The following is a 22,149-nucleotide window of genomic DNA, read 5'->3' on the forward strand; positions in this document are numbered from 1 at the left end:
TATTGTTTTTAACTACGAAGGCTGTGTATAGCTAGCATTAGTGTGGCAATAGTGAGTAATACAAAACGTATTGTTTCTCCTTGCACCAGACACTGTGTGTCTCATCCTCTTTCTATACCACCCCTTCCCCATGTAACCTCCATTTGCTCCTTTCCTGCATTTGTGTTCCTATTTTCTAGTAATGTGTCCCTTCCCATCCCCAGTACCCAGGAGATACTCCCTCCCCTATTCTGTGTAAAAAAGTGAAGAATATACACAAACTTAGAGACTAGATATGAGATGGGGAAGTTTGAAAAGCCCCCGCTGTAGTATTTATATTAGAGAGATAGCCATGAACACGGGGTGATGGCGGACTCATACATACCAGCAAAGTCAAAAAAGAGATTAATATACAAATGTTAAGAAATACACAATAGGAGAATTTGTTGGAACTCTGAAGTTGAGGAGCTCAGGCTTTTCGTCCTTGTCCCTCACTGGCTCACTTCCAATGCTGAAGGTCAATTTCAGCCGTGTCTTGTGAAAGAAATCCTAGTAAAATCCAGGCTTCCTTGTTCTCTGCCTTGCCAAAGTGTTGTTTGACATCCCTAGTGACTCTTGACAATTATGCCCAATTCTATAATTACCTATTTGGCAAGAAAACGTCTCTAAACTTCTTCCTCATCTGCATTTTTAGTGGACAGCTTCTCAGTCTCCTGCCTTAACACCACAACGCCATCACTTAGAGGCAGGGGTTCTCTTAATTGCATCAGGGAATAGGACTGACAGCTACCCATGCCATGTGTGAGCAAGGGAGGCAATTCGTGGCTTTTGTAGGTATATAAAAAAATACACGAATCCTCTATCCTCTGTATATAATTAGTTCAAGGTATATTTTATTTTCATAGAATATTGAAAACAGAGCCATTTTCCTCATTTTACCAGTTTGTAGATGCAGATACTGCACAAAAAAAGATGCATTTACCTTGGAAGATGAATCTACGTACTGGGTAGGCTGTCGTCAGCTCCTCAGCCTAAAACTTCAGCGTCTGAGCAAGTTTTATGAAAAATGGTGAGATCCATATTTTTAAGACTATAAAACACCTTATTGAAAGAGTTCAAACTGAACAGTATCACAAAATGCTATAATTGAAAGCTAATCCTGTTTCCAGAAGCTTTAAAGAAAGTAAGCCACCCAAAGTAGAGATTAATACCCTCGGGGCAGGACTACGTCATTCGTGGCTGGGTTTTCTTGGTCCGGAATGGCACCTGGACTATAGCAGGCCACGGGTTCTCAACTCTGAAATGCTGATTCCTAGGCTCCATCCCAGACTTACTCAATTAGAATATTTGTGGATGGGCCAGACATCTGAATCCTATAAAAGAAAGAATGGCAAAGAAAGTGGGTGCGAGGGGAGGAAGAAAATCAGAGAATAAAGGAATCAGCTATAGTTCCAAATCAGCTATGCATTGAAAACCCTTTGCAAACGTTTTTTCTTATCTGCTGGTGTCATTTCCTACTTTAGGAAAGTTCTTCTCCTTTGACTTCTTCCAGCACATCTGAGAAAAGTCTTGAGGTCACTTTACAACTTGTCCAGTTGTCCAATTGCTGCTTCCCTTAACTCATCCTCCTCCTTGGCTTTATTAACTCTATTCATCCTTTAGTTGCTACAGCATTTCTCTAGGAGTATTTCCTTGACCTTCCCAGACAGCACTGGGCCCCCACATTTTATACTTTTACTCTTAGAAGGATGTTGTATTAGTCTGTGGCCAGTCAGGAAAACAGAAGCCACTCTAGGGTGCTGTTATTGCCACCCCCGCGGAAGATGTTGCTAAAATCTAGAATAAATAATGGTACACACATACACACACACACATATACACCTTCCAGGCTCCTGGCAATACCATCTATTGGCAAAACTTAACAGGAAATAAGCAGATGAAGGAATCTGGGAAAATTAGTTGCAGGCTTCCTGGGGAGAGAACTGGAGTAGGGGTGATATGGAAATGAGACAACCAACACTAGCCAGCAACCATGGCATGAGATAAAATAGATTGAAAGGTCCAATTACATGATTTCCATTAAAAGGTTATGTTAAAAGCACACCTTAGGGAACTGACAAATTTGTACTCACCTGCAAGGTCAGCTCAAACAACATAACTTACAAATGGTGAGAACCAACCAGAGGGAGAATGTGCTTAAACTGTGATAGGTGTATCCTTTTCCTTCACCCTTCTACACCATTTAAAATAAATACATGGTGTGTGTTCTTCTCTTTTGCAAAACTTCATGTGCTTAAGCATGCTTACTCCTTTATAGTTCTGTCTTAAAGTATGCCTTCCCTGCTAGCCTATAAGCTCCACAAAAGCAGAAGCCATATCTATCTTCTAATCTGCTGCTTCCTCTACACACAGCACTGTACTTGGAGGGTCCCTAGGATGGTATTTGTTGACTGCCTGGCTACCTGGCTAAACTTGTTGTCATATGAATATGCAAATGAAACTTTAAATAGCCATGAAAATATTTTTCTAAAACACAATTTCTCTGCTGGTCTAACTTCCTAATGGAGGTGTCCACCAAGTACCTAATTTTGTCACTTATTTAGCTCAATCTCAGCAAATGGTTATCTTTCTTTAACAATTGTAAAATTTTAAAAACTAACGGAAATGTGATGCTTTCAAAATAGAGAAAAACTTTAAAACCTTCTAAACAAGCATTTATTTTTTACCCACAGCCTTCTGTATTTGAAACATCACTTGTAATTAGAAAAGTTTTTGAGATATTTTATAAGAATAATACTGAGGCGTCACTTTGTGCCATGGGTGGCACCAAGCACTTTATATCCATGGCCTTGCCTAATCCTCAAAGCATCCTCTGAGGGATACACATTTATCATACCCATTTTATAGATCAGAAAATTAAGGCGCAGAGAAGTTAAATTGATTGGCCTTTCCAGGACAATGATGGAGCTGAGATTCAAACCAAATCTTTCTGACTTTTAAGTCACAGCTCTAAAAAACTAACCAGTTGGATTTTCTACTTCAGGCATTAAAGAAGTTTCATGACAGAATTATGAGGATGCTGTAGAAGAGCAGCCAATCCCTTGCAATGGCACAGGATTATACATATATGGTACTATTATATTTATACATAACAAGTGTGTGGGTGCATGTGTGTACGTATGTATATATATGTATTTGTGTGTATCTGCATGTCTGTATATACATATGCATATATATAAATATATATTTAAATTCCTTCCACCTCTGAAAAAGGAAGCAACCTTGAATTCATCTCTCCCCTCAAGGTTTATGTTCAAGAGGTTACCAAGAACACAGCCTTGCCAAGGAACTTAAAACTTTGGTCGGGAGCAGGACCAACCCTTGGCAGACTTTGAAGTTGGCAGAGTCTGTCTCTGATGCCCTCTTACCTTGTCTTTCTGCTCCCTCTCTCCCTCCTCCCTCCTCTGCCCTCATCCTTCCTCTCCCCACCAGCTGTTATCAGGTCTCATACTGTGTCTCATTCTGTTGGGAGCAAAAGGTTCCATAGCTGATGATGAGTGTATTGTGTTGCCCTTCTTTACGAGTATGCACCTAATGTAGAAAAATTCTTTAGAACAAAGAAATAGATCTAGAATAGTGAAGTGTTGTGTCATAGACAGGGAATCTTCCAGAACTCTCCAAATCAACAGGGAGACGGCATGGTCATCAGCTCAGTCACACGGGCCTGGGCTTGGACCCCAGCTCTGCTGCTTACTGGTTATATAATCTTGAACAAGTGCCTTTTTCTCATTAAATATCAGTTCCTTGTTCATTAAATAAGTTCAATAATGTCTACCTTGCAATCTTCGTACATTTTAGAGGCTGTAGTGGTTTGATGCTGTATGTACCCCAGAAAAGCGTTGTTCTTAAATCTAATCCATTCCTATGGATGTGAGCTCCTTGTAAGAAGGAACTTCTGAGGAGGTTACTTCCGCTAAGGTGTGGCCCAACTTAATCAGGATGGGTCTTAATCCTGTTACTTGAGAAAGAAATTCAGATACACAGAGAGAGCAAGTCACAAAAAGCAAGAGGCTAAAAGCAAACCTGGAAGAGAAGCAAGAGACCAGGAGACGCTGCCATCTGCCTTGCCAAGGCTTGCCAGCAGCCAGCCTCAGAATGCTGGCCTTCGGGGAGAAAGCATTGCCTTGAGGATGCCCTGATTTGGACTTTCTTTCAGCTTCAAATCCATGAATGAATAAACTCCCATTGTTTAACCTGATCCATATCATGGTATTTGCTTTTGCAGCTCAGGAAATTAAATTTTATAAAGTACATAGCCCAGTGTCTTATACATCGTAGGTATTTGTAAATTGTGTAACTGCTGATCCAGGCTGGCTATTTCCATTCAGCCTACACATGAAGTTGACCTGACCTAAAGTATTAAGCTTTTGAATTTAAGTGCTTTAAATTTTTGAAACAGAAGCCTCCAAAGCTAACAACTAAGCTTCTCTGCAAGATGAAAGTCCCCAGCATTAATCTCCTGTTAGACCTCATTAGTCATTACTTTTTGCACTAATGTGCAGGCTGCATCCCTCATCGTTTGGGCACATGTCCTGACAGACTGGTCCTCTGACATCACTGGGTCTCTTGCTGAACAGAACATGCCCAAGACCAAGCGTCTGGCCTGTTTGCCCCACACCGAGACAATTAGCCTTTGACACAGGGACGATGCTGCTACCAAATCGATGCTGTGTGTGTGTGTGACCTCAGGGTCTCACATTGTGTAAGTTTCAATCTGTAAGGAGCAAAAGGTGCAAAATCTCATCATGAGATGATTGCGTTGCCTTTCTTTAGGACTACACAGCTTAGCAAAGAAGGATTCCTGAGAACAAAGACGTACACATTCCAGAAACATCACAACTAAACACAACTAGATTGAAGACATATCTGAAAGCAGCAAGGCCAAGGTTTTGGGCCGCCTGGTTTTGATTAACACCCAGGGGAGCTGTCTGTCATAGACCCCAAAAAAGGAAGGGGGAAAAAAAAAAGAACTGAGCATTGAAACCACACCCGAAGGGTCTGAAAGCAAGTAGTTGTCAAGGGAATCTTTTACACTGTGCAGAAAACTCTAAGCACAGGCCTTGCAGAATTCAAGGGGGGAAGGGCCAGTGAGGATGAGTCAGGGTGCTGCTCTGCGCGCTAGGTTTGGCTGAGTAGAGAAATGCTAAACACTTCACTGATCTTTAATCCTGCCAGTCACCACCAAGAGCTAATGCGAAACAGGGATGCACCACAGATGCCTACCATGGGATGTGATGGCAATGATGCTGCAGGAGGAAATAAGGAGTCAAATCCCAGGTTGGTGGTGGAACAGTGAGCATTTAACTTACGCTACGGGGGCCAGAGTTTCCTCATCTTTAAAACGAGGATAATAAAAGCTTACAACCCAGAAGAAAATTCAATACTGTTTTTAGATCAAATCACAGTGCCTTGCATGACTGTAGTGAGGCTCGATGGAAACACAGGTGAGGAAGCACCCATGAAACCCTTTGCACTGCCTGTGGTGATCACTAGACCTGGTTGTTCCTCAGTGCAGCTCAGGACACATTATCCTGATTGGTTTCTGAATTGGAAGAACTGGTGTAGCAAATTTTGTCATAATGCCTACAGTGATGATATCAAAATCAGAGTATTGCATGACTTGTTTTGGCCTAAATTATCCAGTTTTTCTCTCTGCACAGATATCTTAGTCTTCCAGCCAGGTCTGTATTTTCTGGGGACTCTGTGGTCCTTATGAAGAGCCACAGACCCATAATGCAAAGTTAGACAGCTGCAGGAGAGGGAAGCACTTTCATTTGTTTCCCTAGGGTTGTGTGGCTTTGGGCATCTTTCATATAAAAGAATAAGAGTGGAAGAAAGAAAACAGAGAGAATTTTTAAATATTTTGCTTTTACCACTGATAAAAAATGAGGTGGATCTATATTACTAGTATGGAGCAATCGCCAACAGAGAGAAAGTGAAAAAGGTAAAGGTAGATTTAGAAAGATACAGTATGGTGTTTTGAAGCTGTATGTGAATGTGAACCTATTGTAAGTAGGACCTTGTGGTGAGGCTACTTCTTTAAGGAGTGACCCCCCCTCGATCAGAATGGTTCTTAATCCTCTTACTGGAGGCCTCTATAAGAGAATGAAATTCAGACAAAGAGAGAGAGAGCCAGAGAAGCAAAAAGCTGAAAGCAATGAAAGCCAGGAGAGAAAGGAGAGGCCAGCAGACACCACCACATGCCTTGCCATGTGGCAGAGAAGCCTGGGATTTCCAGCAGCCAGTCTTTGGGAAGGAAGCATTGCCTTGATGAGGCCTTGACTTGGACGTTTTCTTGGCCTCAAAACTGTAAGCTAATAAATTCCTTTTGTTCAAGCCAAACCATTTTTTGGAATTTGCTCTAAGCAGCCTAGGAAACTAAAACTAGCAGATAAATGGTGATGAATGATGGATGGATAGGTAGATAATGAAAGAGAGATAATATCTAGAAATATATAGCTCAGGATTAGGAGAGAGATTTACTTTACCCAATGTATCACATACATGTAATTATCGTGATGTTCTCTTTCACCATCTCTAAAAATTGAAGGCAGTAAACGTAAAACTCAATTTTAAAAATATAAGTACTAAAAATGTTTAATTTTATATTATTACTGGTTAAGAGAAACAATGAATTGAAACAGTAAAGACAGAGGGAGGGTGGGAGGAAAAGGAGAAATAAATGCAAAGCTGAAGGGCAGAGGGTTGAAAAGGCAAACCCAACACAGAGAGGACAGGAGAAAGCAGTTAGACCTGACCTCAAGCACAGAAAAACATGTGTGAAAGGCACTCATATGCACACGCACACACACACATACACAGGGTCTGATATAAATAGACAACTGAGGACAGACAGGACAGAAACAAGCAATCCAGAGAGACAAAGATAACATAAATATGCAGAGTGCATTTCAGTACATAAAGCCCTTTGTCATACATTATTTCAGTTAAGCTCCATAACAAAACTACTGAGTAGGTGTAACTCTGCGCTGTTCAAAGTGAGGTTTAGAGTAAAATAGAGTCACATAAACATGTAAATAGTGGTAAATGCAGATATAGTCTTAGGTATGGATTAAAATTTTCCTTGCACCACTTACTGTTTTTTTTTTAATATTTTTATTGAGAAATATCCACCCACATTATACAATCAACGGCTCACGATATCATCACATAGTTGTATATTCTTCACTATCATCATTTTTAGAATATTTGCATAACTCCAGAAAAGGAAATAAAAAGAAAAAAAAAACTCATACATCCCATACCCTTCTCCCCGGTCACAGACCACCAGTATTTCAATCTACCCAGTTTTTACTCTTTATCTCCCTCTATTATTTATTTATTTTTATCCTTTCTTTTTTTCTTTTTTTTTTTTTAGCTGATCTGCCCATACCCTGGATAAAAGAAGCATCATACACAAGGTTTTTACAGTCACTCAATCACCTTGTAAAAGTTATTAGTTATACACTCATCTTCAAGAATCAAGGCTACTGGAATACAGCGCCACAGTTTCAGCTACTTTCCTCCAGCCACTCCAAAACACCATAAACTAAAAAGGGATATCTATATAATGCATAAGTATAACCTCCCGGATAACATCTCAACTCTGTTTGAAATCTCTCAGCCACTGAGACTTTAATTTGTCTCATTTCTGTCTGCCCGCTTTTGGTCGAGAAGGCTTTCTCATTCCCATGAGACCAGGTCCCGGCTCATCTCTGGGAGTCGGGTTCCATGTTGCCAGGGAGAGTTACACCCCTGGGAGTTGTATCCCACATAGGGGAGAGGGCATTGAGTTCACCTGCAAAGTTGGCTTAGAAAGAAGGGCCACATCTGAGCACAGAAGAGATTCTCTGGGAGTGACTCTTAGACATATGTATCAGCAGGCTTAGCTTCTCCTTTGCAGGAATAAGTTTCATAGGGGCACACTCCAAGATTGAAGGGTCAGCTTATTGGATTGGTTGTCCCCACTGCTTGTGAGAATATCAAGAATTCCCCAGATGGGGAAGTTGACTATTTCTTCCTCTCTCCCCAGTTCCCCAAGGGGACTTTGCAAATGCTTTTTTATACTCTGCCCAAATTACTCTCGGATCTATCAGTGTATCACACTAACCTTGACAAACAACAAGATCTCATGCCCTATTCAACCACTCACCGATTCTTAAGCCTGGGGCAGGGTAGGGGCGGGGAGTGGGGACTAGAGTCTGAGCCATGGCGCCATTTTCTATTATTTATTATGAGAAATTCTGGCTGGCATCCAGGGCAGGAGGGGACAAAGGCTCTCTCACCACTTTACAGTCTGAGATATTTCACAAGAAATAGGTTCTGGATCATGATAGCACAAAGCATATAAATTTCTAATTTCAATTTATTGATGTGATGTTTGGTTGGAAATTAGCCCTCATAGTGGCAAGTTATGTTGAAATTTGGATCTTTAGACGAAATACATATGAACCAGAATAGAAGCCCACATCGCCTTCCTCCACCCCCACCTCCTGATCACTACGTACAAAACCAGGGCTCACATTTCCCCTGACAGCTGCTACCAACATCTCCATTACTGTTAAGGAAACAGGGGATGCTGGCTTCCTCTCAAGCCAGCAGAAACTGCTGCCAAACTTTGCAAGACATGAGGAAGGACCAAGTTGCCAGGACTCTATGATTTTTTTATTCTCTATGAAGGATTGTGAGAATAGAGAGGGGAACACATTAGGGAAAGAGAGAGCAGTAATGAAAAACAAGAGGCTTCACCTTCGGTGCAAAGCACTCAGTTTCTTCCCCTGACACCACAAGTTTTGAGGCAATTACTTGCACCTTTCAGCCCATCAAGTCTTCTTCATTCCTCCTTCACTGCATTGCTCTACTCATCCTTTCTTTTCCCTTCCAACCATGACCCAAGCAGTTCAGTCCTATGTGATCTTCATATGGTCTCTGCCTCTGGCTTCTCCTTTGGAAAATATTTGGCACAAAACAACTAGTTTAAGCTTCAGAAGACATTTTGGTAATCATCGCCTGCCAGGTGCTATTCTCATTTATATTTATGTATCCTTCTTTTTATCATTTGGGTCTCAATTAAGTGCCACTTCCTCAAGGAGCCCTTCCCTCCCCTCAATCTAAAACAGCTTTCCCCTTAGCTGCTATCACAGCATCTTCTGTTGTTTGCATCAGCGCCCCATTTGTCAGCCAGTATTTCCTGGCTTGTTTCCTTGTGCCTATGTTTGTCTGTCCTTTCCTTTTAAAATGTAAGTTTCAAGAGAGCAGAGGTCTTTTTTATCTTTTGTGCCACTGTATGCCCAGACATGAGCATACAGCTCAATAAACATCTGCTGAATTAGTGAATAAATAGATGCATGAATTTTTTCATTTGATCCCTGGGAAGAAGAAAAGGGAAACATTACATTGTCCACTTTATAATGAGTTGAGTTGTTAACAGTTGGCAGAACTGGGTTTGGAGTCCATGTCAGCTGATTGCTAACTCAATGTTCTTTCCGCTACACCAGGCTGGTCCTTACATTGCTTTCCTGCTCAGTGGCCTGTAGCAGTGATCCACTGATAAAGTACCAATAGATTAGCCTGGCATTCAGTCCAACTGACTGGTTAACCAGCCTGTCAGTTTACAACTCTAATCACTTAACATTCACTCGGGAGCTTTGGCCCCAAACCAAACCCCAACAATCATCTCCATGTAGCCTTAGAAGTTTCACTCCTTTCCTGAATTCCTGTATTCTTCTTTTTTTTTCTTTTACATGAACAGGCACCAGGAAACAAACCCGGATCTCCGGCATGGCAGGCGAGAACTCTGCCTGCCAAGCCAACGTGGCCTGCCCCTATATTATTCTTTTAACAGTCATGTATTGCCTTGTGACTTTTTTTTTATTACTAAACTATAACCTGTCATTTATGACATCTACTTTTACATTTTCATGCACTATGTCTTGTCTCTTTAAACGCAGGGTGACTGGAAAGTCTGGTAACAGATAGTATTATTTTATTATATGGTAAGAAAATATCAATAAACCATTTCTTGTATATACATTTCTCTATGTTTTCACACTTTATAGCCTGCATACCAAAGGATCTTCTTTATGTACTGCAGCACTTTCCACATAAGAGGAACTTGGTAAATATTGTGGTTTGATTTGTTTCATATTAAGGACTCTAGATTTTAACTTCTACTTTAGCACTTTAGATAATACAAATGCTTTCAAGGCTGTGTTTTGATTTTTCAACTACAAGCATTTTAAGGTCTGTAAAAACTTTCCCTGTGACCCAAATAAATATAAATGAAGATCTATATTCCATGCACCAAACGATTAAAAAACTTATTCGGAAAGTATAATTTAAATACCTATTATATAAAAACATCTTGAGCACCTTGAAGGATATAAAGATGAATAGATTATAATCCTTTGTCCTCACAATGCTTTCGTTTAAACAAAGGAGATTAATATAAAACAGGGGCTAAATTCTTCTAAGTCATTCGACTCCCATCCCTGATTTATGTCACTCAGACAATCAGACTCAAACTGAAAGATATTCTTCCTGCTGGGATTTATGTTTCTGGGTTTTAATCATCATTCTCAGACCTTTCTGGAGAAATATTTCGCTTACCTGTACTCCTTCACCTGGCCCATATTGTTTATGGTTTAAAATATTGTGCAGAAACACCTCGTAAAAATGTTTTTTACTAGAAATATCCATGCCCATGATCTCATTATCATCATTTACTCTTTGAAATTAGCATACTATAGAGTAGGACCTGGGCTTGAGGGAATGGGTTGGGGGTTTGAGTACAGGAAAGGCCTATAGTCCCCTTGGTTCTGGGTTTCAGAAAAATTCTTTCAAAATGCTTGTGTGCAAAAAGCATACAATTAAGACAGAATCTTTGGGCTCTTCTCTTCTTCATTTATACTTTCTAGGAACCTTACATGGCTTTTAGACACTTGTGATTTCCAAATTAATATCCCTGTTCCAGAACTTGCCCCTGAATTCCAGGCTTATCTCCTGCCTCAAGAGACAGGGCTATCTACTTGGTTCAATTATCCCTTCTAGATCTTCTGTAGGAATCCCTCTTTTTTTTGCCACTAATAATCTCTCTCCACAAGGGTTCCATTTCCACTCAATAGGAAAAAATTGTCTCTTCAACAAATGGTGCTGGGAAAACTGGATATCAATATGTAAGAATGAAGGTGGTGTATCAGTTGTCTGGGGAAAAATAAAGAAACCTATACTCTTTGCTTGTTTCAAGCTTAAATTTTATCATTGAATTAAATATCACACCATATACAACAATTAACTCAAAATGGATAGAAGTTCTAAATACAAGAACCAAAACTGTAAAACTCCTAGAAGAAAACATAGGGAGCATCTTCAAGAACTTGTATGAGGCAATGGTTTATTAGACTTTACACCAAAAGCATGAAGCAATGAAAGAAAATATAAATAAATGGGATTTCATCAAAATTCAAAACTTCTGTGCATCGACTTTACCAAGAAAGTAGAAAGGCAGAACACAGAAAGGGAGAAAATATTTGGAAGCCATATATCTGATGAGGATTTAATATCCAGAATATATATATATATATATATAAAATTCTACAACTCAACAACAAAAAGACAAAATAAAAAGCAATTTGAAAATGGACAAAAGAAAAAAATACAATAAAAATGGGCCAAAGGTTTGAATAGACATTTCTCTCCAGAGATGATATACAAATGGCCAAAAAGCTCATGAAAAGGTACTCTACATTAGCCATCAGGGAAATGCAAATCAAAACCACGTTGAGATACCACTTCACACCCACTAAAATGGCTGCTGTTCGATAAAAAGGAAAATAAGAAGTGTTGGAGTGGATGTGGAGAAATAGGAATACTCCTACATTGTTGGTGGGAATGTGCAATGATGCAGTCACTGTAAAAAATAGTTTGGTAGTTCTTCAAAAAGTTAAATAAGGAATTACCATTTGACCCAGCAATTCCACATCTAGGTACATACCCCAAAAAACTGAAAGCAGAGACTCAAATAGATATTTGTACACTGATGCTCACAGTGATATTACTCCCATTTCCGATACAAATGTCCCCCATCAATAGATGAAAGGATAAACAAAATGTGATATACATATGCATCTATATAGATAAACATATATACACGTACACACACAATGGAATATTGTTCAGCTGTAAAAAGGAAGATAGTTCTGATGCTTACTACATTCTACAACATGGATGAAGCTTGAAGACATCATACTGAGTGAAACAGACCAGTCATGAAGGACAAGCATTGTATGAAATCACTTATACGAAATAATTAGAATATGCAAATTAACAGAATTGGAAATTAGAATACAGGTTACCAGGAATTGGGTGGGGGTTGGGGAATGGGGAGTTAATACTTCATTGGTTTTCGTTTGGATTGATGGAAAAGTTTCAGTAGTGGATAGTAGTAATGGTGACACAACGTCGTGAATGTAATTATCACCACAGAATTGCATCTCTTAAAGTGGATAAAAATGAGGCATTTTAGGTTATATGTGTTCCCAGAATAAATTTTAAAAAAACAAAACCATTTAGCTATATACAACAAAGAGTGAACCCTAATGTAAACTATGGACTATAGTTAATAGTATAATTATAATATTATTGTATCATCAGTTGTGACAAATTCAACACACTAATACAAAATAGTAATAATAGGGAAAATTATGGAGGGAGAGTATATAGGAACTCTGCACTTTTTGCACGTTTTTTCTATAGACCTGCAACAGATCTAATTAAAAAAATTAAGAGTCATGATAAGAAAAAAAAATCCCTTTGAACCCAGGAAGAAAGCCTTCAGCTTACTGGTAAAAGTGAGAGATTTGGGCAATCTGAGGAGAGTATTTGCATATCTACCTATTATTAATCCATAGATACTTTCCTACTTTTCAGGGCACAAAAGCAACTCATTCAGAAATTTAAAAATAAAACTTCTAGCGAAAGTGGGTTATATTCCATTTCCTTAGAAGTCAAATATGTAATCCACTTTCCTTTAGAAGTTCAACAGGTGTTTCTTCTTTTCTTTCCAAGGAATTAGTTAATTGAGGCAGAAATGAGGAATCTAAAAGCAGATAATGGAACCCAAAACTGTATCCAGGGGATTTTCTCTTTCACTCTGGCCCTCTATCATCCCCGCCTGTTTCTAATCTCTCATCAGCTTTTATGCAAAAAAAAAAAAAAAAAAATATTAAAACAAAGGGCAGCTGTCACTGACATTTCATCAAGAAAAGCTGTTTATCTAGACTGGAGGGAAAAACCCACCACAGAGAAATGTGGGCTTTGGGCCTGGAATGAATGAATCACCCTTCCCAAACTTCTGATTTCCACTGCAGAATCCATCTTTACTAAAGAAATACAGAGGTGGCTCAGTAAGAATTACATGATTCCAAAAATATGTTCTCAATTTTATGGAGCACAAAACAGAATTAATAATCACATGCAATGATCACTGCTCTATGGGCATTTCCATAAAACTGCATTTTCTCTGAACATGAAGGATCTTTTTTATTTCTGATATTTCACTATGGAAATTTCCCAACTTGCATTCTTCCAGAGAAATTGGAAGAATTTTAGAGTGAATACTTGTATACCCACTACCCAGCTTCTACCCCATTAACATTTTACTGTACTTGTCCTATCACGCATCTTTCCCTCTATCCATTTACCAATCCATCTTACTTTTAATACATTTCACAGTAAACTGCAGACCTCAGTATCATTTCCTCCTTAAGCATTCACATTATTAATCAGAGATCAATACTTGTTTACAGCTTTCATTTCTTCTTAAGTGAAGTTTACATACAATAATGCACACTGATTTTAAGTGTGCTTGGTTTTGACAAATGTATATAACAATATTATCCCAAATCTCATTAAGATACAGAATATTAGTATCATCTGAGAAAGATTCCTGTCCCTTCCCAGGCACTTCCTGCTCATACTTCTTTACACCCTTCAGAGGCACCACCACCGTTCTGATTTTTTTTCCACGATAGATTAACTTTATCTCTTCTAGAACATCATATAAATGGAGCATACAGTATACATTCGTTTGAGTAAGGTTTCTCTAACAGCATTACATTTTTGAGATGCCTCTATGTTGGTGCACACATCTGTAGTTTGTTTATTTTATTGCTGGGTAGTAATCTATTGTATTCCATTATACCATACCATGTATTTATCTAGTCTCACGTGTGTGGACACCGGGGTTATTTCCCATTTATTGCTATTATGAGAAAAACGTCCATGGGCAAGTCTTTTGTGGACAAATATTATCATATCTCTTAGGTAAATAACAATCACTTTTCTTCCTTTCTTCTTTCATCTGTCTCTTTCTGATTCCCTGTCTGACATCTCCACACTTGTGTTCCTCTATTGGTGACATTTTCAAACCTGAGTACATGGTCAGCATTGTCCACTGATTGGCCAGCCTTCTAAGACAACTGGGGCAACCAGATGGGTCAAGCAAGATTAATATTAAGAAACTGGGAGGAAAACATAGCAATCTTTAACTTATATATGAATCTTTGACCCTAATTTTTTGTAAAGAAATTGCAGTTTTGGGGATTCTATAGCCACCCCATCCCATCCCCCACACTCTCTCCAACAATACTGATCTTTGGTAATAATACATCTAAGTTGGTGGTTCTCAACCCTAGAGGCAAAATAGACTCAGCTGGAGAGGTTTTTAAAAATTACCAAATGCATAGACCACCCCCGTACCCCCACGCTAATTTGCTCATCTTGAGGGGAGGCCCAGACTTTACTATTTTTAAAAGATTCCCAGGCAATTCTAATGTACAACCATGTTTAAGAACCACTGGACTGAGCCGTGGTGAGAAACAGAGGTACAGTCTTAGGGAAATTTCCCTAGAAGTGGAGCCTGAGATGAGGATGATCAGGCAAGTAATTTATTGAGGGAGCACCTTACGTGCAAACTGTAAGCAGCTAGGGGAAGCAGGACAGGTCAGTAGAAGAAGCTGGAAACGCATGTGGGTTCAGCTGAAAGCTGGCCCCAGCTTCACCCCCTCGGGAGTTCTGACGCATGAATGACACCACAGAGTGTCCCACGAAAAGCCAGAGGGCCAGTCTTTTGTTACTCTACTGTTAGTCGTTGTCTTTGGGCTGCCCTTGTCAGGAAGGCCAACTTCTCAGGCATTTCCAGGAGTGGCGCTCCGGTAGGCTGAGGGCATTTCACAGAAGGCTGCATCTGTGAGCTGTTAGCAGTCAACACCCACAGCAGCTGGGGACTGAAGCCAGCTCAGAAAAGGGGTCTGGGGTGGGCTAGAAATGCAGCCACAACATGCAAGCAACCACATGTGAGATGACTTAGACATGGTAAAGGAAAAATTTTAATTGTGAATTTTTGCATTATCACAAAATAAGTAAAACCACAGCATACATTTCCAAATGAATGCCACCTCAAATATTTCTTTGAGTTCCATCTTATTTCTGATAGTTATTCTCCCCTCTGGGCAGTGCATGGGGTAAGGGCTCTCTTTTTCCCTGGGATCTGCCCTGCCCCCATGATCAACTTTCCACTAGAACCTGCAACATGCTTCTCCTGCCTGCCAATAGGTCTTTTTTCATTTTTAACAATTTTGTTGAGATATAATTTTCAAGCCATAAAATTCACCCATTATGAGTGTACAATTTAAATGGTTTTCAGTAAATTTATAGAGCTTTGATACCATCACTATAATCCAATTTTAGAACATTTTAGAACATCACCATATACAGTTAATCCCCTATCCCTAAGCAACCACTGATCAACTTTCTGTCTGTAAAATTTCACCCTTATTGGACATCTCATATAAGTGGAAGTATACAATATGTAGTCATTTCACATATTGTTTTTCACAAGTGCTTTCACTTAGCATTTGGCTCCTTTCACTTACTGTAATGTTTTTGAGGTTCATCCATGCTGTATCATGTATCAGTAGTTTGCTCCTTTTTATGGCTGAATAGTAATCCACCATATGGATATACTAAATTGTATTTACTCACTCACCAGCTGATGCATATTTGAATTGTTTCCACCGTTTGGCTATTACAAATAATGCTGCTACAAACATTGTGATGATTAATTTCATGTGTACAGTTGGCTAGGTTATGTTGTCCATTTCGTTTGGTCAAGCAAGAACTGGCCTGATTATTACTGTGAAAGAAATTTTATGGACTTAAATCATTAGATGGTTGATTGCATCTATGGCTGATTATATCTACAATCAGCTAAGGAGATTGCCTTCAGCAATGATCGACGTCTCATCCAATTTGGAGGGATTAAATCAAGAATTGAGAATTCCAACAATCAAAAAGAATTTCTATCTTTACTTCGGCCAACCAGATTCTCCTGGGGAATTCATCCAAACCTTCATTGGAATTCCTAACCTGCCTTACAGAATTAGGACTTGCCAATCCCCATAGTTGCACATGCCAATTCCCACAGTATTAATATCTTTTGGTTCTGTTTCCCTGGAGAACTCTAATACAGATTTTGTTACAGAAAGTGATTCCTGAGAAACACAATCTTGATGAGATTATGGTTTTGTTCTGGGGTTTTGGGAATTGGTTCTCTAATCTGATTATATTAAAAGCCTCTAATGACTCTATTTCCAAAGATCAAGATGGCACTGATAATCCATGGCATGGACTGACAATAGAGATATGAAAAATATCACTATTGGATGCTGCTTCTCAAAAGCTTACAAGAAGCAAGTCTCTGATGACAATGGAGTTAAGTATAATGATGTTGAGTGATTATTCCTAAATACTCTGGATATAGTTGTTTAAAAAAAAAGGGTAAGTTCAAAGCTTCAAATTCACAGCTCAAGTGCTGCATGAAGGACATGAAAGTTTCTATCTTTGCCCTAAAATAAATTTTATTTCCTATAGCCACAGGTCTAAGATTCCTGAAAACCAGACCCAAAGTCACACTGTGTGGGGGGCTGAATTACGATTTAAGTTGAACTCCCAGCTTTGCAGGGTGTCACATGCTCATTGATTTGAAAGAAATGAGACACTGACAGTTGAAATGGGAGATAAGGGCTGATTATGATGACCTTGGGGACATTAAACCCTAGATTCTGCTGTTTCTTCTTTTCCAGATAAACCTGTAATGGTCTGCCCTGAGGAATTAACCATATGCTGCCACCTGAAGTGATTAACCCTGCTGTGCTGGACAAACCTGCAACTGCCTCCCCTGAGGAAATAGGTCTCACACCATTTGAAGAGACTGGCCCTTTTTCACCAGATGAAACTGCAAAGGAAGGCCCTGAGATAGCTGGCTTGCAAGACATTGTTAATTCTTCCCATGACGCACTGTTCTAGTTTGCTAGCTGTCAGAATGCAACACACCAGAGACAGATTGGCTTTTAATAAAAGGGGATTTTTTTCATTAGTTCTTCAGAGGAAAGGCAGCTAACTTTCAACTGAGGTTCTTTCTTAAGTGAGAAGGCACAGGGTGATCTCTGCTGGCCTTTCCTCCAGGCCTCTCTCCATCCCAACTTTCCCTGGGTGATTTCTTTCTACATCTCCAAAGGCCTGGGCTGAGCTGCAAGTGCTGAGATGAGGTATGCTGAGATGAGGTATGCTGAGATGAGGTATGCTGAGATGAGGTATGCTGAGCTGCTTGGGCTGTGCTACATTGTTCTCTCTCATTTAAGCACCAGCCAATTAAGTCAAACATCATTCATTGCAGCAGGCACACCTCCTAGCCAACTGCAGATGTAATTAGCAACAGATGAGGTTCACATACCATTGGCTCATGTCCACAGCAACAGAACTAGGTGCCTTCACCTGGCCAAGTTGACAACGGAATCTAACTACCACACCCACTTATACCACTCCTCTTTTATTCCAGACCTATAACTAGACTGAAGTCCCAACAGGCCTCCAAAAGTGAAGTAAGAAGTGTGACCTGTGAGGAGGTGCACCACACTCTCTGCGAAAGAACTGCATGATTTTTCCAATTTATATAGACAGAAATGAGGGGAACATGTGTTGGAATGGATATTAAGAGTGTGGGATAACGGTGGAAGGAATATAAAGTTGGATCAGGCTAAATGTATTGATAGAGGACCACTAAGCGGAGATTCTGGATTCACTGTTGTAGCTCACGTGGTTAGAAAGGGCTCTAACAGTTTGTTCAGGTGGTTGGCTGATGCATGAACCAAAAGGTGACCTACATTGCATAAATTCTAAATGCCAGAACTGCTCTGGTATAATGCAGATGAGGGATTCCTAAGGCTTAGAAAGTTTGGAATGTTAGAGTGGATTACCATATGTAAGACTTGCTCGCCCACACCAGGAATGTCCAGAGGACATATCTTTCACCAAACTGTGAGGAATAAATCTGTGAGAGCTCCATCATCCTTAAAGAGTTCTGTGGTTGCCCTTCTCTGTAGGTCATATATTACTGTGTGAACTTCTTTCCTGGAACTTGGATCCTTAAATACAATGGAGATGATTGGATTGTGGGTTAGCAGGAGCCAAGTGACAGCACTTAATTGCCAAATACAAGGTAGGTATGGTTACCATAATGGATAGCAGTAATCAAAATGGTCTCACTCACAAAAACTGATAGTCTCTAATATGGCACCATTCCCCAAAGTGATCACCCTGCTTCCCAATGGCAGGTTGATTATTGGACTACTTCCATCATGGAAGGGACAGCATTTTGTTCTTACTGGAATAGACATATACTTCAGATATGGATTGCCCATCCTTATATGCAATGCTTCCCCCCAAATTACCATCATGGACATACAGAATGCTTTATCCACCATCATAGAATTCCACACAGCATTGCTTCTGATTAAGAAACTTATTTTGCAGCAAGTGAAGTACAGGAATTGTCATATGTCCATAGAATTCACTGGTCTTACCATGTTCCCTATCATCCTGAAGTATCTGGATTGATAGAACAGGGGAATAACCTTTAGAAGATTTTATTACAGTGCCAAGTTAGTGGCAATACCTTACTGAACTGGAGAAATGTTCTCCAAGAAGTTATATATGTTCTAAACCAACATTCACTCAAAGGTGCTGCTTCTTCCATAGCCACCTTTGATGGGTAGAAATGGGAGTAGCACCACTCACTATTATCCCTAGTGATTCACTATAACAGAATTTGTTTCCTATCTCCATAAACTTAAGCTCTACTGTTCTAAAGGTCTTAGAGTTCCAAAAGGAGGAGTGCTTCCAATAGGAAACACAAATGATGATTCTCTGAACCAGAAATTAAGACTGCCACCTGGCCACTTTGACTCTACACGTCTCTGAATTAACAGGAAAAGAAGGGAATTACTGTACTGACTTGGGTGATGGATTATCACTATCATGGGAAAATAGGAATGATACTACCCAGTGGAGGTAATGAATAGTTTACCTGGAATAGAGGGGAATGCTCAAGGTGTCTCTTAGTACTAACATGCTCTGTGATTGAAGTCAATGGAAAACTGTAACAACCAAATCCAGGGAAGACTACTAATAGTCCAGATCCTGCAGAAATGAATGTTTGGAGCATCTCACCAAACAACAGTACAAAACTTAATGAGGTGCTTGCTGAGGAAAATAGGAATATGGAATGGGTACTGGTAGAATGTCTATGAGACCGGTTGAAGAAACAATAAGGTTATGAGTATTTCTTCCTTATTTTTTATGAATATATTTATATATATATGCATAAAGCAAATATCTTTTTCTACTCCATCTTATCCTTATCACATAATATAAATTGTATTAACTTATGTCATAGTATTAAAGTTACACGATGTCAAGTTTAAGAGTGAATATTTCCCAAGGACTTGTATCTCCTCTGGGGAAACAGATGGGGTGTTTCTGGTTGCAGGCAGGACAGTTGAATTATGTTAAGCAAAAGTATGACTGCCATTGTTTTTATTTGGAGATTAAGTATGGTTTAAGGAGATGTGTGTGCATGCCAAGCTTACAAGGGGTGGACTCTGATGATTAATGTCAATTTGACTAGATTATAGCATCCAGGTGTTTGGTCAAACAAGCACTGGCTTGATTGTTACTCTGAGGATGTTTCATGAATTTAAATAATCATTCATTTTATTGCAACTTTGGCTTATTACATCTACAATCAACAAAAGAGATTGCCTTCAGCAATGAGAGGAGTCTTCTCATCCTAACAGTTGGTGGCCTTAAAGGACTGTTGAGAATTTCAACAGTCAGAAAAAAGAATTCCTCTGTACTTTAGCCAGCTAGCTTCTCTTGGAGAATTCATCAAAACTTTCATCAACGTTCCCAGCTTGTGGCCTGCAATACGGAATTCAGACTTATCAACCCTCATGATCACATGAGTAAATTCCTATAATAAATCTCATAATATTTACATATATATATGTATGTGTATATATATCCTGCTGGCTCTGTTTCCCTGGAGAACACTAACCAATACAAACATTCACGTACAAGTCACTGTGTGAACATAAATTTTCATTTCTCTTAGGAGATTCTAAGGATGGAATTGCTGGATTATATGGTAAATTAATGTTCAGCTTTTTAAAGAAACTGTCAAACTATTTTCCAAAGTGGCTGCGCCATTTTCCTTCCCACCAGAAATGTATAAGTATTCCAGTTTTTCCACATCCTCTCCCAGCATTTGGTAATCCTTTCTTTTTTATTGTATTTATCCTAATAGGTATGAAGTGATATATCTTTATAGTTTTAATTTTAAGTTCCTTAATGATTAATGATGTTGAGCATTTTTCATGTTCTTATTAGACTTTCATTTATCATGTTTAGTGAAATGCTTATTAAAATATTTTACCCATTTTTTAATGGGGTTGTTTGATTTGTTGTTATTAAGTTATAAGAGTCTTTATGTATTCTGGATACAAAACCTTTACCAGATAGGCAATTTTCAAATCATTTCCTTCAACAAGGACTTTATTTATTTATTTATTTATTTATTTATTTATTTATTTAAAAAATAAAGAAACAAAATAAAACATACATAATCAGTAATTCACAATATCATCACTTAGTTGCATATTCATTATTTCTTAGAACATTTGCATTAATTCAGAAAAAGAAATAAAAAGACAATAGAAAAAGAAATAAAACGAACACAGGAAAGAAAAAAAAGAAATTATACCTACCATGCTCCTTACCCCTTGCTTTCATTGATAACTAGCATTTAAACTAAATTTATTTTAGCATTTGTTCCCCCTATTATTTATTTTTATTCCATATGTTCTACTCCTTTGTTGACAAGGTAGATAAAAGGAGCATCAGGCACAAGGTTTTCACAATCACACAGTCACATTGTAACAGCTGTATCATTATTCAATCATCCTCAAGAAACATGGCTACTGGAACACAGCTCTACATTTTCAGGCAGTTCCCTCCAGCCTCTCCATTACATCTTGAATAACAAGATGATATCTATTTGATGCATAAGAATAACCTCCAGGATAACCTCTCGACTCTATTTGGAATCTCTCAGCCATTGACACTTTGTCTCATTTCCCTCTTCCCCCTTTTGGTGGAGAAGGTTTTCTCAATCCCAACAAGGACTTTTTACAGGCTATTCTCTCTGGCTGAACTATTTTAACCTGAACGCTCTGCCATCATATCTCACACACACACACACACACACACACACACACACACCCTACCCTTTTACCTAATTACTTCTTATTTGTCATTTAGATTTCAGATCAAAAGTTCTCTACTCAGGAAAAAAGTTTCTAACTTCCGAGTCTAGGTCTGTTTCCTCTACTATAACCTCTCATAGAACATATATTTAGTAGTGGGATTGTTTGACTAACATCTGCTCTCCCCATTATATTTCATAAGATCAACAATCATGCCTGATTTTCCTAATGCACTCACAACACTTTCCACAGTGTCTGACAAAATAAATATTTGTTAAAAAAAAAAAAAAGAAAAGCAAAACAACTTCCCAGGCACTGTACTTATGGCTGGTGTAGAGACATCTTTGACATCTACCCATTGTCCACCTCCCACCTGTCCTAACAGAATCCCAGTTTTGCCTGGCTAGCCCACATTTATCTACAAGACCATAAGCTCCATGAAGTCAATCAT

At 39.0% G+C, this 22,149-nt stretch overlaps 1 long non-coding RNA gene across 1 annotated transcript; it reads left to right on the top strand.

Moving 5' to 3' along the window:
• The first annotated feature begins 18,485 nt into the window (after positions 1-18,485).
• On the top strand, positions 18,486-20,377 carry LOC143687911 (uncharacterized). The gene is made up of 3 exons (XR_013177729.1): positions 18,486-18,595; positions 19,247-19,446; positions 20,190-20,377. It is a non-coding gene; the product is annotated as an uncharacterized LOC143687911 (long non-coding RNA).
• The last annotated feature ends 1,772 nt before the right edge of the window (positions 20,378-22,149 follow it).

The sequence above is a fragment of the Tamandua tetradactyla genome, chromosome 1 (genome assembly GCF_023851605.1).
Source record: "Tamandua tetradactyla isolate mTamTet1 chromosome 1, mTamTet1.pri, whole genome shotgun sequence".
NCBI classification, from domain to species: Eukaryota; Metazoa; Chordata; class Mammalia; order Pilosa; family Myrmecophagidae; genus Tamandua; species Tamandua tetradactyla.